The sequence below is a fragment of the Thamnophis sirtalis genome, unplaced genomic scaffold (assembly GCF_051295495.1).
Source record: "Thamnophis sirtalis isolate CommonGarterSnake01/CBP01778 unplaced genomic scaffold, rThaSir2_p1.2 scaffold_4, whole genome shotgun sequence".
Lineage (NCBI taxonomy): Eukaryota > Metazoa > Chordata > Lepidosauria > Squamata > Natricidae > Thamnophis > Thamnophis sirtalis.
In genome coordinates, this window is record NW_028261384.1 from 32,396,772 (window position 1) to 32,414,049 (window position 17,278).

The window sequence follows — 17,278 nt, forward strand, 5'->3', positions numbered from 1 at the left end:
TTACTACCTGAAACTTCTTTTGCCAGCTATAGGCAGATCACCCACAAAAGTTACCCAATTTTCTCTCTCATCCTCAAAGTTCATTTTTCAGTAGTGAAATATTTTATATATTTTAGAGTTACTGAACTAGCTAGCTAGTTACTGAACTGTCTTCAATTCCTGATGTCTTTGGGTCCAGTAAGATACTCTTTCCTTATGAGGAAAGGCTCTTATTATGAAAGGCTCTTAAATCTCAGCTTCAATTGCATTTGAGAAGTAACTAAATTATTATAAGGCTACTGCCAATTGCAGGTTTTATGTTTGCAAGCTATTGGCAGTTATAGGAACTTCACTTTCTACTCTCGCAAAAATGCGAGTTGCAGTAAAGAATAAGACCTCAGACTCCATTGCTGCTTAGTTTTGTTGCTGTTAGTTGCGAAGTCATGTCCGACCCATAGCGACCCCCTGGACAACATTCCTCCAGGCCTTCCTGTCATCTACCTTCCCCCAGGGTCCATTTAATCTCACGCCTGCTGCTTCGGTGACTCCATCCAGCCACCTCATTCTCTGTCGTCTCCATCTTCTTTTGCCTTCAATTTTTCCCAGCAGTAGGCTCTTCTCCAGTGAGTCCTTCTTTCTCATTAGGTGGCCAAAGTATTTGAGTTTCACCTTAGTATAATACCTATTAAACACATTTTTCAGCTTCTGTCTCTATTTAAAGAAGAAATTAGCCATGAAAAAAAATTAATATTTATCAACTGTTTAATCAATGAAAGCTGATTCTTCTGTTAGGTCACATATCAATATGTGGGCATGTATCCAGCAGATTGATTTTTTTTTTATTGCTGAATTGGCAAAATTATGTATAATAACATTTTTTATATGTAACTGTAATTTTTCATTACGGTTTCTCTTCGGCTTTTGCAATCAGATTGCCGATGAAAGAAGTGGCAGATGGGGTCATCAAATGTCAAATACATATCACTCTCACTTTTCATAAATGTATTCTACAGTTATGGAACCGGAGGGTAACTGATTGGACCTGTGGTGCCTGCAGGGAGCAAAATTTATCATTTTAAAATGAAGTTATATTCTGTAGGAGTTGTTGAATTGAGCATTTGACAAAAGAAGAAAACATATTTTGTAGTAACTTTCAGGAAGTTTCAGAAAGGTTAAAACTAATTTCAGCTATAGAATAACAATAATGATCATATAGCTGCATCCCTAATAGTGTAATATTTGCATGTGGCAGTCTGAATTTCTTGCCATATTTTTCACTTTTTAAAAAATAACTGAATAGGATTGAAGCCTTAAACAGAAACTACATTAAATGAATAAATTGAGAATAAGAGAGAATGATTAAAAGTTTCAAAAGGGTTTGTGGCATGCTTAACAGAAACTGTAAAATCACATATATTCAATTTAATTTTGCATTCTGCTGGTGATTCAGACTAATATAGAGTTCAGAGTGTACATGGCAGAACAAGTTTGTGCCTGTGGAGTCTCTGATGTGTTTTCTCACTAGGCACTTACTTCGCTTGCCATATAATAGTATTTCCAAGTTGCTGGTTCTTTTCCTTGAACACCAAGCGGCTGATTCATGAGTCAATGACTAGCACAGCTGGCTTGCAATGTGTCCTAGATTTAGAAGGGGAGAAATATGCAAGACCCACAGTAGGAATGTTTTAGACAAGTTGTAACTTGTTCTGTAGATGGTCAGAGGTTAGGAAACAGTGAACATTAAATCCCCTAGATCTTTACATTCAAATCTGAATAAGTAGGATCATATGCTAATTTTATAAATAGCAATAATAGAAAATCACAAACTTATGATAGCCTTCATAGCTTGCTACTTGACCCCTTTTAAAATGTGCAGTTGGCAGAACAGTTAGAAGTTGATCTAATACTATAGCATTCTTTGCCTGGTTACAAATGATTTATTGAAACATTCTTGTTCAGACAGCATATTGGTTCATTGATTGCCCTTAAGGAAATTTCTGTACTATGCTCCTAATTATTTGTAGTTTGGTCTTTTCTGTTTATATAAATCATACAGTTGTATGAACTACCAGAAATAATGATAATACTTTGACATTATATCAATTGGTGCAATTATCAAATAAATAATATGATACATTTCCACCTCTGAGAATGTCTCTTACACGAATCCTTGCTTTACCTGTAGAGAGTGATTTAGAATGCTTTTAACTCTATCCACCTTTATTCCCCATTTTAAATTATCTGTTACTTTCTCCCCAAGTTGCATTTTTGTTTTTTGAAGGAAATGATGCATTGTAATTAAGAGATAAAACAGGAGAAGAGATTTAATGAAATCCAGATACTTTGATTTCATCCAAACCATGTTTTCTAAAAACAGAGGCAATCTGAAAAGTAAGACGTTAGGACTGTCCTTGTTGCCCTATAATTGGAGTGCTATATCATCAATCAGTTTTAGAGAACAATGTTTTGACCATCTATAGAGTTACAATTTGTCTAAAACATTCCCAGTGTGGATCTTCATATTTCTCCCTTTCTAGTTCTAGAACACATTGCAAATAGAAAATAGTTTTTTTGTGTTACAAAGCCTAACACAATAACTTGGCTGACAATTTAACTGAAAGAACTTAGCAGTCTACAGATAATTTAGATTAATCTTCTGTGACAGCATAGTTCTTTAAATTTGTTTCTTAATTGGGTTATTCCAAGTCCATTGGACCTTGAATTTGCTAATCTTTTTGCTGGAGGAAATTGAGTTGGAAAAGGCAATACTAAACTATATTGACCAGAAAAATGTAATAAAATTGGTAAAATCACAATACTTTATATTTTCAAATTATGCATGTACTTTTATTTCAAGACACTGTGGTAATACATGATAGAATTGGACACATATCTCAACAGAATTTATTTAATGTTAATCTATTCATTTTGAGATAAATGAAAATTTTAAACAATTTAGACACACCAGATTGGATTCTCAAGTGCCATGTTAGCTTTATCAATCAAGTAAAAATTGTGCACTTGAATATAACAGTACATGGTTTCAATGTGATCCTCTTTGGTTGAATTAATTGGAAATCTCTCCTATTCTATTATCTTATAAATTCTTGAACAATGTAGATTGAATCACACATATCATGTTATTACTTGCAGAATGATGGATATAAGAGCATTTGACTGAGGAATAATCCATTTTACTAAAGGATCAGACTTTCTGGAAATAATAGTAAAACCAACAGAATAGATCAGTCTTTAAAAATTGTCCTCATTCATAATTTAACTATGGACAACTTGGTATATAAAATCTGACTAGATTGTGGGGAGCATTCCCACTTGAAAATGTGCCCACCAGTTTTGCACTTGGCATTAGCAAAAATAATGAAGAGTGGAGAAAATGGCTAGAGTCATCTGTAAATTATTGATGGTTCATATAAATTCTGTACCACAGAAAGTTGTATCCTTCAGTTAATTTGGATTTCTGGCTGTGGTACCACCTTCCCTGCAACACAACATCATTCATCCCTGATCTGCTGGATTCCATTACCATATTGGCAGTGAAGAGCCAAATGCTGTTAGTCTTCAAGGGTTTCAATTTGCTAATAGGTTACATTGCATCTAGGGTAATACAGGCCTACCTCAAGTCATCAAAGCTCAAGGCATATCAGTGTTCATACTTTGAATGTGATTTTTGGATCATGATTTTCTGAGGAGTTTCAGGAAATGAAGTAAGACAAGTGGAGAGCAAGTCTAATTAAACACAAGTAAAAAACCTGTATTGGGATTACAGGAAGCCATTATTGGACTAGCAGTGAAACCAGATTCACTTAAGTTACTAACTTATCAGCTGCAGTTATTCACTTAAGAACTGTGGCAAGAAAGGTGGTATAATGGGCTTAGTGACCAAAGTTACAATGGCATTGAAAAAAGTGACTGATGACCATTTTTCACACTTGGAGACCATTTTCACACTTAGCGACCGTTGCAGCATCCTCATGGTCATGCAATCAAAATTTTGATGTTTGGCAACAGATTCGTATTTATGATGGTTTCAGTGTCCTGGGGTCATGTAATCCATCTTTTGACAAAGTCAAATGGGGAAACCAGATTCACTTATGTTACTAACTTATCAGCTGCAGTTATTCACTTAAGAACTGTGGCAAGAAAGGTGGTATAGCGACCAAAGTTACAATGGCATTGAAAAAAGTGACGACCATTTTCACACTTCACACTTAGCTACTGTTGCAGCATCCTCATGGTCACGTGATCAAAATTTTGATGTTTGGCCACAGTTACAATTTATATTTGTAAATTGTAGTTATGTTGAAATAAAAAAAAATCACAATACTATTTTTGCGTCGTATGAAAATTTTTGTTGCTCCGTATAAAATTTTTAATAAAGCCCCCCCCCCCCCCCTGGTCAAATGTGTCCCTCTTTATCAATCTGAAAATCTGGTCACCTTACCCTTGATCCATTATTCCATGAATCCATCCATTATTCCTTGTCTGGCCCTCAGGTGCTTTGGAAAATAGGTTGAACCCCTCCTCTGAAATATTGGAACACTGCTATTTTGCCTCTCCTGGTCCTTCCCTTCACTAGATTAGCCATTCCCAGTTCCTGCAACTATTCATTATATGTTTTAGCCTCCAGTTCCCTAATCATCTTGGTTGCTCTTCTCTGCATTCTTTATAGAGTCTCAACATTGTTTATTGTAGTGGTGATTAAAACTGGATGCAGTATTCTAGGTGTGGTCTTCCTAAAACTTTAGAGTTTTATAAGTATCTCATTTGATTAGGGATTGATACACATGACTTCTCTGTTTAAAATTAAGTTACAACACTAATTAACTAATTCTGAGATATACTGGGAATAACTAGGAATCCTAAATAAAAGTGGAGATCCTTGTCCACTCCAAAATGCACATCTAATGGTTAAAGGTTCATGGCCCAGTCTATTACTGCATATAGATGAGCATCAAAATAAAAATATTATTTTGGCTGAATTTATGAAGGATCCATTTTGTTCCAGAATCAGAACAATTAAATGTTCTGCAAGGAATACTTTCAAGAAATACATTTATCTTTGTGATGCAATCTTATTAATCATTGATTGATTGATTGATTAATTGATTGATTGATTATATTTGTATGCCGCCCTTTTCCCCCGAAGGGGACTCAGGGTGGCTCACAATTCAAATCAGGGAAGGGGGTACAGACAAAAAATAAAACAAAACATAATAATGCATAATTTAAAAACACACAACAGTCATACCATTTGAGACAGGGGCAACAGCTCTTTAGCCCCAGGCTAATGTCATCATCCTCATCTTTATCATTATTAATGTTGCTGCTATTCATTTTAGTCATTAGGCATTTCAAAATAGTCAGAATAAATTTCTGTTTATCACTCCTTTTTGGAAGTTATGCATTTATTTTATTGTTTTACGCACATGTGTATATTATTCCATCTTGGACTACGTGTTCCAATTCACATCCATGGCTTTCTAGAATGCATGCTGAAACACATGACAATAAAATTAAAAATACAGATACCGACACATAAAACATTTATATTTTATCTTCAAGCCCTGAAATCCCAAGTTACTCTCAATTCATTTTTTGTCAGTAAAATGTCTCATCAGGATAGAAAGGCAAACGAGAAAAGAAAATAAATATGCCAGTATTGTATGTGAAAGTAAGGAGAAGAAATCAGTGTTTCACGTTATTTGAAAATGTAATACTGTTTCTTGGGGGTGGGGGTGGGGAAATGCAATGCAACCGGGAGATTGAGTAAAAAAAGAGCTGAAAGCTACTAAAAACTTGTTATGCAAGGAAGACCTTTCACAGCTCCTGCATTCTTTTGTTGAAAACAGATAGTTGCCAATATGCCACAAAGAAGCATTTACCAATGTTTAAAAGGCCTTGCCCATTATAGGTAGTGTTAAATTTTGAATACAGCTTTTATTGCTAAGGGGACACATTTTTACCAATATAGCTTCCCATCAAATGTGCTTTTATCCTCATATTTGTATGGCTTTTAATTAGGTAACATTAGCAAATATAGGTAATGATGGTTTTTTTGTAAACATTTTTTAAAACATTTTTTTACAGGTACCTGGGTAAATATTTCTTGTGAACTCCATTATTGTTGAGCTTTAGTTTCATGAAAGTATGAGTAGTATATCCGATGTGAAGCTTAACACATTACTTTTGTTTTTCTTTTTATCAATAATTGAAAAATATCTGAATATCTTTGTTCAAAACACTGACTTTTAGAGTTAAGTTTGTTGCCTAGGCAGGATTAGAAGATTAACCAAGGAGTTAATATTTTCAGCTAAAGACACCTTTTAAATAGTAGAAGATTAAAGCACAAAGGGGAAAAAACATGCTAATGTCTCACCATATTTTCTTCTGTAAAATAAAGAAATACCATATTACCCAACTGATTCTTCCATAGTGAGAAAAAAGAATACTTTTGGGTGAAACAATAATTTTACTTCTTGCCAAATTCTGCTTGAGTTAAGTGCATTTTAAGGAAGTGGTGCCTATTTAGACTTGAAAGTTCTAGTGAAGCAATTGACTCATTCTTTGCACATATTTGGTAGCTCTCAAGGATCTGGCATCAAAAGCAATCATTAATTCCAACATTCGTAACTTCTTTACCAAACAGCAACTGTAGCGGAAAACATTACACAACAGGATGTTCTGCAACCACTGAAGGATGGTGTTTCACTTTGGTAGTATTTGAAATGGATCAAGAAATAAATTATAAGCTGGGCAGCCCAATTCATAACCCACTAAAGTTGGAGTTATACGATATAACCAAATTTAATTCCACTGGTGTATGTAAATGGGATAGTAGTCACTAAAATTAAACTGCCACAGATGCCATAACTCAGTTATGGTACATCACACTATGACGGAAATCCTGCAAACTTTTTTTGCTCACATATAGTCTTACTACCTGGATACCCATGCTTTGCTATGAAACTCTATGATCAGGCTTGATAAATTGACATGTAAAGCCGTCAGGCTGGATGAGTCAAGTGCAGGCCATGCCAACGCCTGGTCTAGCGAGGGGGAGGGAAGTAGAACGTCTAACTCCTTAGCATTGATGCATGTTAGTATAATACTGTATAAGGAATACTGATGATCTGGTCATTTTGAAAATTCCTTTTTTAGCGAGCACCTAGAAGCCAAGAGGTACATTCATGCCAAATTTCAAGTTCGTAGGCTCTGGAAATTTCATGATGAGTGAGTGGTATTTGCCTTTTATATATATAGATTGTGATTCAGATGGAACCCCCTCACATCATAGCAGAAAATTTCCTAGCTTTCTTAATTATATCAATCGGGAAGGAATACCCTTCAACGAGAATGGACAGAGAATATTCTTGGTAACTGGCACACAATGAAAGAACTCCTTTCTTCAAGAAATTCCCAGAGAGAACCAATTTTTTTACTAAAGCATTAAATGAATCAATCTGCACAAATAAAAGCAGGCCATGAAAATGTTCCACAACAAACTAATACCGCAGCCATACAAATGATCCATATTTACTGCTGAATAGATGTTATCTCCCTCAACACCTGAAGTAGTAAAAGAAGAAGTTAAGAAGAGAGTTGTTACATTCATGTTTTAACATTCTACAAAATACAGCTCTTGTACAAAATACTGTAAGCTATTAGTTGTATTATAATTGTAACACATGTGTAATAGTGGAAGACCATATTCTGTGTGTATAAAATATCCTACATCTCCAAACAGGACTTGAAACTAAAAATGTAATATTGAATAACCAGTATGACTGTGGAATAAATATGAATTCCTCATGTGAAAGTTCTAGGTTAAGCTAAAGCAGCAAAATGAATCATGCTATGTTCTTCAGCTAATAATTTGTAGGAAAACATCAATAATTGCTTTGAAATCCTGAACCTCTTTGATAAAAAGAGTGGATTGCAGAATGAAATCAATAAGTTGTTAAGGGTAAATATAAACCATCACCACCAAAAAAACCAGAAAGCGAACTGTATATCAAAATAAATGCTAGGACCTGTCAAGAAGAGGAAAGAAGCCAAGAAAGACAAAATTTCAAGAAGGAACTTAACAATGCATTTCAGAAAATTGTTAGAAGAGACAAAAATTAGTATTACAACAGCTATAAAGTCTCTGAAAATAGGAACAGACATGAAAAAGAGAAGAAGTCTTCCAAAAGATATCCAATAGCAGTAGACTTATATACCGCTTCATAGGCCTTTCAGGCCTCTCTAAACGGTTTACAGAGAGTCAGCATATTGCCCCCAACAATCTGGGTCCTCATTTTACCCACCTCGGAAGGATGGAAGGCTGAGTCAACCCTGAGCCGGTGAGATTTGAACCGCTGACCTGCTGATCTAGCAGTAGCCTGCAGTGCTGCATTTAACCACTGCGCCACCTTGGCTCCAAAAAAAAGGAGGTTCCAATCTTGAATGACAGCAGAAAGTTAGCAACTTAGTCTGAGATAAATACATATGGAAGGATTATACTGAATTTTTTTTTACCACAGAGGCAAGAAAGCGAATGGATCATCAAACAAATCAATTTAGAGTTCCCACTAAATATGCAAATGATTTCCACTAATTATATCTCTTTTTGGACCTACCATACAAAGATGTGGTTTATTGGAAAGGGCTATAATGCTGGGGAAAGTAGAAGATGATGGCAGCAAGGTGTACATTGGAAGATGTGAAGGGCCAAGTTTGGAGTCATTCTAGTTATGTGATTGTTAAGAGTTGGCATGACTTGATAGAATTCATCATTTATTGTTTTGTTCAACTCTGTATTTTTCATTAGAGGTACAGTAGATAATAATACTACATATATAGATCAATGCAGATGCATCAAGAACTAGTCACAGTCATGTCACGATGGTGAAACATACTTTGAAACTTGACACAAGCTTTGCTCCTATTGTCTTGGTATGCAAGGCATATGATTTTTGATACACATTTTGTTACTTGTCCCATTCTGCAAATATCTGCAAACTAATGGCTTAAGAGCAGAGGAATATGTGTTTTGTTTATAAATACTCATGAATGACTGAAGGTTATAACTCACTGCCAGAATTGAATGTTACTATATTTAATACAGATTTTACACACAGACACACACACACAAACATGGAAAGGGGAGGAGGGAGGAAGGGAAGGAAAGAAAGAGAGAGAGAGAGATTTTCTGTCTAGAACTGAGTTATTTTGAATTTTGAATTTATGGCTGATCCCTGAGAACTGTAGCTTTTTGATAGAGTTCGATAATACAAGAATACTTATTACTAAAAGTGTATTGATTGGATCACATCCAATATATTGATTTAATTTGGACTGTTTCAATTGTGTCAATTAACACTGAATCATTTACTCCAAATGATGGCTTTATTATTATCATTTGATTAAAAAAATGTTGAATTATTATTATTCGATTCAAAACAGTGTATAATGCACTATTTGGGCTAAGTTAATGATACAAACAGACAAACAGATAAACCCAACAAGAGTTTCAGTGGTATATACAGGCGATAGAAAGGTTAAGGAAGCAATCACCATATTAAAATCTCAATTTGACATCTTGATCTCTGATCAGGTAGCCACTAGTTTGTTATATGCAAAACACAGTACTTTTTGTAACGCAAACAAACCTGGCAGATGGTTAGCTTATCAGATTAGGAAAAAAAGGAAAATTCGAAATATATCTAAATTGACTTACAGAGGGAAGGAGGTGTTTCAACAGGATGAGATTCAAAAGGCATTTCGGGAATTTTTTACAGAGTTGTATAAAGGGGATAAAATTAATGGTTTGGATATAGACAGATATTTAGATGAAGAGAAAATACCCTCAGTTAAAGAAGAGCACAGGCAAAAATTGAACGAACCAATAACCTCGGGCAAAATTTTACAGGTAATTAAGCAGTTAAAGTTAGGGAAGGCACCAGGTACAGATGGTTTGACAGCGGTTTACTATAAAAATTTACAGTTAGAAATCAGTGACGTGCGGTGAGGTTGATACCTGGTGAGGCTCAGCAGGGCAGTGGTCGGCCTCGGCGGGGGGGGGGGGGAATTTGCATCGCGGGAGCAACCAAGCGCCCGGGTCTGCAGCAAAGGGGCTTGGTGGCTCCCGCGATGCAAAGTGCCCCGCTGCCCCCCCCCGCTGTCCCGGCCTGCGTCCGCTGCTTCTCCAAGCTAAGGAGGGGTGGTGGCGGCAGCAGCAGCGGCTGCTTTAAGTGCTCCCTTGTCTCACAGCCGGGGCCGCTCCAGGCCGCCGGCCGCTGACACGTGCTCCTGCAAGAGCCTCTGGGCAGTGCCGGGAGGCTGCAGAGAAGCTTCACTCCGCTTCTCACCCAGCCTTCCCCCAGAGGCGATCTGGGACTTCCAGCGGCGGAGCCTGGAGAAGCAGGCCGGGGCAGCGGGCGGTAGCAGCGGGGATGGTGGGGCACTTTGCATCGCGGGAGCCGCCAAGCGCCCAGGTCTGCAGCAAAGAGGCAGCCTCCTCCTTCTCGCCCACTTCTCTCTCCTCTGAAGCACGCCCCGCCCAACGTAAGCATGCTCAAGAAGACACGATTGGCTGCTTCCAAATCAGGAGGCGGGAGAATTAGTGCCTCTTTTCCATCTGAACTTCTTTGCCTTTTCACTCTTTATTAACTTTTAGAAGGCAAAAAATTCCTTATGGAAAAGAGGCCCCAAGTTCTCTCGCCTCCTGCTTTGGTTAACACTAAGCAGACACCAAGCCACTGTGAGCTGGAATCTGGTAGCAACTATCGGCTTTAATTATTTAAAAAAATATATTTAAATTTCTTTCTTTTTCCTGAGGAGACTGGTGAGGCTCCGCCTCCCTTGCCTCTAGTGACTGCACGTCCCTGTTAGAAATGGTAGAATCTCTTAGAGAATTATTTAATAAGATTCAAACGGAAGATAAGGTGCCTCCATCTTGGAAGACAGCGTTTATATCCTTGATACCCAAAGAAGATCAAGATACTACCCAACCAAAAAATTATAGACCTATCTCATTACTTAATGTAGATTATAAAATTTTTACTAAAATACTAGCAAATAGGTTAATGCTGGTTATTCAACAATTGATACACACCGACCAAACAGGTTTTATACAGGGGAGACAGATGAAAAGTAATGTTAGATTAATTATTAATGCATTAGAATATCTGGGAAAGAACACCCAAATTCCTGATGCGTTCATATTTTTGGATGCTGAGAAAGCCTTTGATCGAGTTAATTGACAATTTCTGTTGAAGATATTGCAAAAAATGCAGATAGGAGATAGTTTTTTACAATCAATTAAAGCAATATACCAACAGCAAACAGCACAAATCATAGTCAATGGAAGTTTAACAGACTCTTTTCAAATTGGAAAAGGTACAAGACAGGGCTGTCCTTTGTCTCCACTATTGTTTATTATAACTTTGGAAGTATTGTTGAATAAAATACGGGGCTTGGATGGTCTAAAAGGGATTAAGATTAGGCAGCAAGAATACAGAGTGCGTGCTTTTGCGGATGATTTGGTCATAATATTGGAACAACCACAGGAATCCAGTATGGTTTTAATAAATACGATTAATCAATATGGTCAAAGGTCTGGTTTTAAAATAAACTTAGGAAAAACAAAAATATTAGCTATAAATATGAATACTAAACAAAAGGAAGAATTAGGAGGAATGTTAGGATATGAGGTAGTCAAAAAGGTCAAATATCTTGGAGTTAATATTTTAACTTCAAATGGGAAACTATATAAATATAATTATGAACCACTTTGGCATAGTATATAGATAGAGATGAAAAAATGGGAGAAATTGCACTTATCTTTGCTAGGTAGAATAGCGGCAGTGAAAATGAACATCTTACCAAAATTTTTATTTCTTTTCCAAATGTTACCTATACTTAAAAAAGATGCGAATCTTTTAGAATGGCAGAAGGGTTTCAACAAATTTGTATAGGCAGGAAAGAAGCCGAGGGTAAAGCTGAAAATAATGCAAGATGCACGCGGGAGAGGAGGCTTGAAACTACCTAACCTAAAACTATATTATGATGCAGTGGCGCTATCTGTAATTAGTGATTGGACTCATTTAACTAATGATAGAATATTGAATATTGAGGGACACGATCTGGTATATGGTTGGCATGCTTACCTGTTATTCAACAAAAAATTGGACAAGAACTTTAAAAGTCATATTTTAAGAAATGCTTTACTGCGGGTCTGGAAAAAATACCAATATAAACTAAATGACAAGATACCCATGTGGGCAATTCCTAGACATGCAATTGAAAATATGAATATAGCACAAAAACAGGATAGAATTACTTACAGACAGCTTCTCATTTTGGAAAGGGGGGTACTACAACTAAAAACCTTAGAGGCATTAAAAGAGGAGAAGGCAGTTCAAACATGGTTCCAGTATGGGCAATTACAGGCCAGGTGGAAAATAGATCAAAAAATTGGTTTCATCCAAGTTGAGGATAACTTGTTTAAACAAATAAGAGATCAAAGCTTAATGCATATAAAGAGGATATATAATGTATTAATACAGATGGATTCGGAAACAGAATTAGTTAAAGATTGCATGATAAAGTGGGCTCAAAATATTGAAGAACCAATAATGTTGGATACATGGGAAAGAATCTGGGTAAGAAATGTGAAATTTACACAAGCTCATAACCTGAGAGAAAATTTCTATAAGATGTTCTATAGATGGCATTTAGATCCTAAAAAGCTGGCTTCTATGTATCCGAATGTACAGCCTAAATGTTGGAGAAGTGGTTCTCTCGATGCTACATATTTTCATATATGGTGGACCTGCCAAAAGGTTAAGGCATGTTGGATAAAAATATGATGGATTATGCAAAATATCTTTAAAAGAAGGATAACGTTTACTCCTCAGCTATTTTTACTAGGTATAAGTACTGACTTTACAGTGGTAGAGACTAACTTGATTCTGCACCTAATAACGCCAGCAAGACTGTTGGTGGCACAATACTGGAAGAAGGAAGACTTGCCTACAACTCAAGAATGGACATTGAAAGTTACAAATTTAGCCGAGATGGCTAAAATATCGGCATATCTTAAAGATCATTCAAATGAGAGATATAAACGAGACTGGAAAAAATGGATTGACTATATACAAAACAAATACGGGACCAAGAAATTCCAGATAGCCTATGCTTAAGATCAGGAATGGTTTAAATTGTTCAAAGTTAGCTTAGCAAGAAGAAGCTAAGATCAATGTAGAGATGTTATTAACTTTTTTTTTCATTTCTTTTTTCTCAATATATTTTAGACTGTGTTTGTTAAAAATCTATACCGTGTATGGGTTCTGTGAAGTCGGGGGGGGGGAGGAGGTGGGGTGTTGGGGAGAGGGGGGGGGGAGGGAGGGATATATACTAGGTTAGATACGATGTGTTAGATTTCAGTATACTGTTTTTCTTTAATTTCTCTGTAAAAATAGGATAAGTTAAGTACATTGACATAGTGGAAATACACCAAGGGGAGGAGGAGTGGGATAGAAGAAAGATGGGTAGAGAGGGATGGGAGAGAGGGTGGGAGGGAAGGAAGGGAGGGAGTGGATCGGGAGAGAGGAGTGATAGAGGGGGAGGGGAAGTAGGCTAGAGGGGGATGATAGAGGGAAGATAGAAAGTTGGAGGGGGGTGGAAGAAAGAGGTGTATGGAGAGTGGAAGAGGTGTATGGAGAGTGGAAGAGGTATATTGGGTTTCTATTTTTTGGGGTATTGTTGACAAGAGGAATTGCTGCGATTATTGTTTAATGTTGTATGGCGTTGGCTATGCACAGTATATATGTGAATGTATGAAAATGAAAAAATGGAAAATAAAAAACATTATCTCCCAAAAAGAGTTTTAGTGGTATATAGATTAGATGTTCTTATTTAGCAATTGTTTGAAAATGTTTAAAAGTGAACGCTAACTAACTTGAGCCACTTTGGAGACACACATTCACAGATTTATTCTCTCTGTTTCAGTTAATCATTCTTCTAATTCAGCCCTTTCCCTTGAAACGGATTGTTCCTCACATCCTCTCCCTGCTGCTTTAGAGAATCATTTGTTTGTTGCATCCTCTGGATGCATACTGTTTTGAGGCATACTGAGCCCTTGGGAAGTCTGAAACTCATGAAATCTGATGCTTTGGACATGAGCCTTGGGAGAAGATGGGTCCTGAAAAAATAGTCTATTCCCCACCCCAGTCTCTTAAGAGTCTCTGCTTCTTTCGGAGACCTGTCTCTTATGTCTTTTTTCCCACCCCCTGCACAGCCCTCACTTTCTCAGCAGCAAACACTTGGGCATCAAGGGAATAGTGGGAAGAGGCAATCCCTTTGCTTAGCCTGCAGCTGCCTCAACTTCAAAAGTTGCCTCAGGCCTCCATCGAAGATTGCTTTTCCAGCACCCATAGGACAGACTTTATAAGAGCATCACATCCATCATACTTAATGTTTTCATCTTAACATTAACAGGCAGACATAAACCCAAAGTCCAAGTATTCACTTGCACATTCAACATCAAGGAACATTGTTGCTGTTTTACTGGCAACTGAAATTATTTAACCACAAACAATTCTTGGGACAGATGCCCAGAAATCAAACACTGCCATTTTTGGTGCACAAGATTGATAGTTATCTAGTAAAGCAAGCAGCTCCCCCAGCCGTGTGTGTGTGTGTGTGTGTGTGTGTGTGTGTGTGTGTGTGTGTGTGTGTACACGTTTAGGGTTTGCCAGATCTGAGAACGAGCTGAAACTGGCTACATACCTGAGGCAGCTGTTACACTAGTGGCGCCTGGATTCTTCTTTCTCAGACACAGGGCTGGCTCCCCTCATCTTTCTCCTCCCTCTCTCTGCCCCACAAATCTTTCCCTTTGCCTTTTCATTGCAGGCTTCCCAGGATCCCAGCCTAGTCTTACAGTCTGGCATTCAAGGGCTGTCTACCTGGGTGATGATCACATGGTCACCCTGCCTGAAGGCTTTAGAAAAACCAAGCTTTATCACTCTTATCTTTTCTTTCTTTCTCTCTCCCTCCCTCTTTTTGATTTCTGATTGAGATTAGGCATTGCCATGGCAACTGGAGAAAGTGACAGGGGCGCTCCAAGCATGCCTCTTTCTTTTCCTTTTCTCTTCTCACTGGTGCCTAAGGCTTGATCTTTTACTTCTGGCTCCATCAACAGACAATTGTCAACTTGACCTGCCAGGGCTCCATTAATGAAGACAAGGGCTCAATGCCTTTGTGAACACCATCTCTGATTCCTAGGGATGGAAAAGGTGGAAAAGCTAAATCAGATGAGAAGAGAGTCCCCAACTCACAGTCAAACTGTTTATTAAAATAAAGTGAAGTTTATTGAAATGAAGATATTTCTAAACAGTCGGAGAAAGTACAAAGAAGCTGAAGACATATTAAACAAGGATTTTCAGTAACCAGAACAGAAATCTGAACTCCCCCCCCTCACTTTTTAAAAATAATCTTCCAGGAGGAACTGCAATGATTAATATTTAAAATTATGAAAAGTATCCATCATTTTGTAGCCTTGACAGTTACTCAGATTGAGTCTCCCATTTCCATCTTGATGTCTGTTATAGCATAGATGATAGATAGATAGAAGATAGATAGATAGATAGATAGATAGATAGATAGATAGATAGATAGTAGTTAGATAGATAGATGGATGGATGGATGGATGGACAGACAGAGAGACGGATACTGTTTTTAAAGTTGCCAAAAGTAAGGTTCTGATTCATTTTCAGCTCTATCTTTGAAATATTTTCAAAAAGATCCTTCCAAATTATATACGTATATCTAGGAAAATACTAATATATAATGTTGAACGGTACAGTATAATATATTGATTTATAAAAGTTTTAATAACTAAGATGATGGTGGGCTGTTGTTGTTGTTTTTAAAAAAATACCAAACCTTTGCATAGTTACAAAACCTACCGACCCAAACAATGGGCCCAATTTTTTTTATGGGCTCATTCTGACTCATTTTATTAAATGTTCCATTACATCCCTTGTAGGAAAAGAGAATAAAAAAGCTTTAACAGAGCTGAACAACTGTTACTGATAGCAACTTCTAAAATACAGGCAAAAATTAAAGCCAATCACCAAGCATGAGAAATAGTTAAGAGCAAATCAATAGGTAGTTTATAATTACAGCATACCAATTCTGATTTGACTCACTCCTTTCTATTCCCTCTAAGAAACCTATTGATCATTATTTATTTTCCAGAGGAACACTACTTTCCAGCTTTTATATGCTATTTAATTAGTTATTCTTAACTTTCAACCTGTTTCTTAATTGCAGAAAAACAAAGGACGGGAGGGAGGGGGTGGCAAAACTATATCATTTTAACATTTCTAAATTGGTTATTTATGAATAGTAGCAAACCAACTACAGATTGTTCAAAATTAAGGTTTTTAAAAAATAGTAAAAAAATATATCTGTCTGTGCACACACTCTCCCTCCTCTGCCACCATCCTGTAAGGGTGCTGTATTAGTCCTTTCAACCAAGTTATCTGTCAAGAAGAATTTAAGTTTCATATTTTTGTCTGTCAGTTGTCAAAAGGACTGTCGGCTAAGAGCTTACACTATGCTTTGCCAAGAGGCCTATAGCTTAGAGTGACAATACAACCTTAGATTTGTGCTTCTAGGCCTCAGATAATCCTCTCACTTTCCTCCTCAGCAGCTCAGTTATGATCAGTCTTAAGTTGCATATTTCTGGAGGTTTTTATCCAGATTTTGCTGATAAATGCTATCAGCAAGAATGAAATGAAATACAGCCATATTTAGCTCTTGTTACCAGTCCAGACCTGGCTGGAGACATTTCTACATTCTATAGAGACAGGATTCATATTAAACAGTTTAATGCCTATATTCCCAGAAATGAGAACCAGGAATGCTAATACTGTTTTTTTTATTTAAAAAAATCTTCCTTGTCCTGTTGCCAAGCTGGAAATGAGCATGTGCCACTGTGCAAATAAGTTTATAAAAAAAAGAACTTTAGTTTTCATTTTCTTATATACATGTAAGCTATCTGACATGTATTTTTTTCAAAATTATGTTTATGCTTTGGAAAGCCACTCACATTACAGGATTTTAACATTTATGTAGTGTTGCAATAAGGAAGAGGGAAGTGGTATAGTTTGAAAATACACTTATTTTAAAGGAGTCTGCATTGTGTTAGATCTCCCATTTTGCATTTGTTCCTGAACAAAGCACAGAAAAGCGATTGCTAGCACACCTCATTTATGTCAGTCTGAGCAAC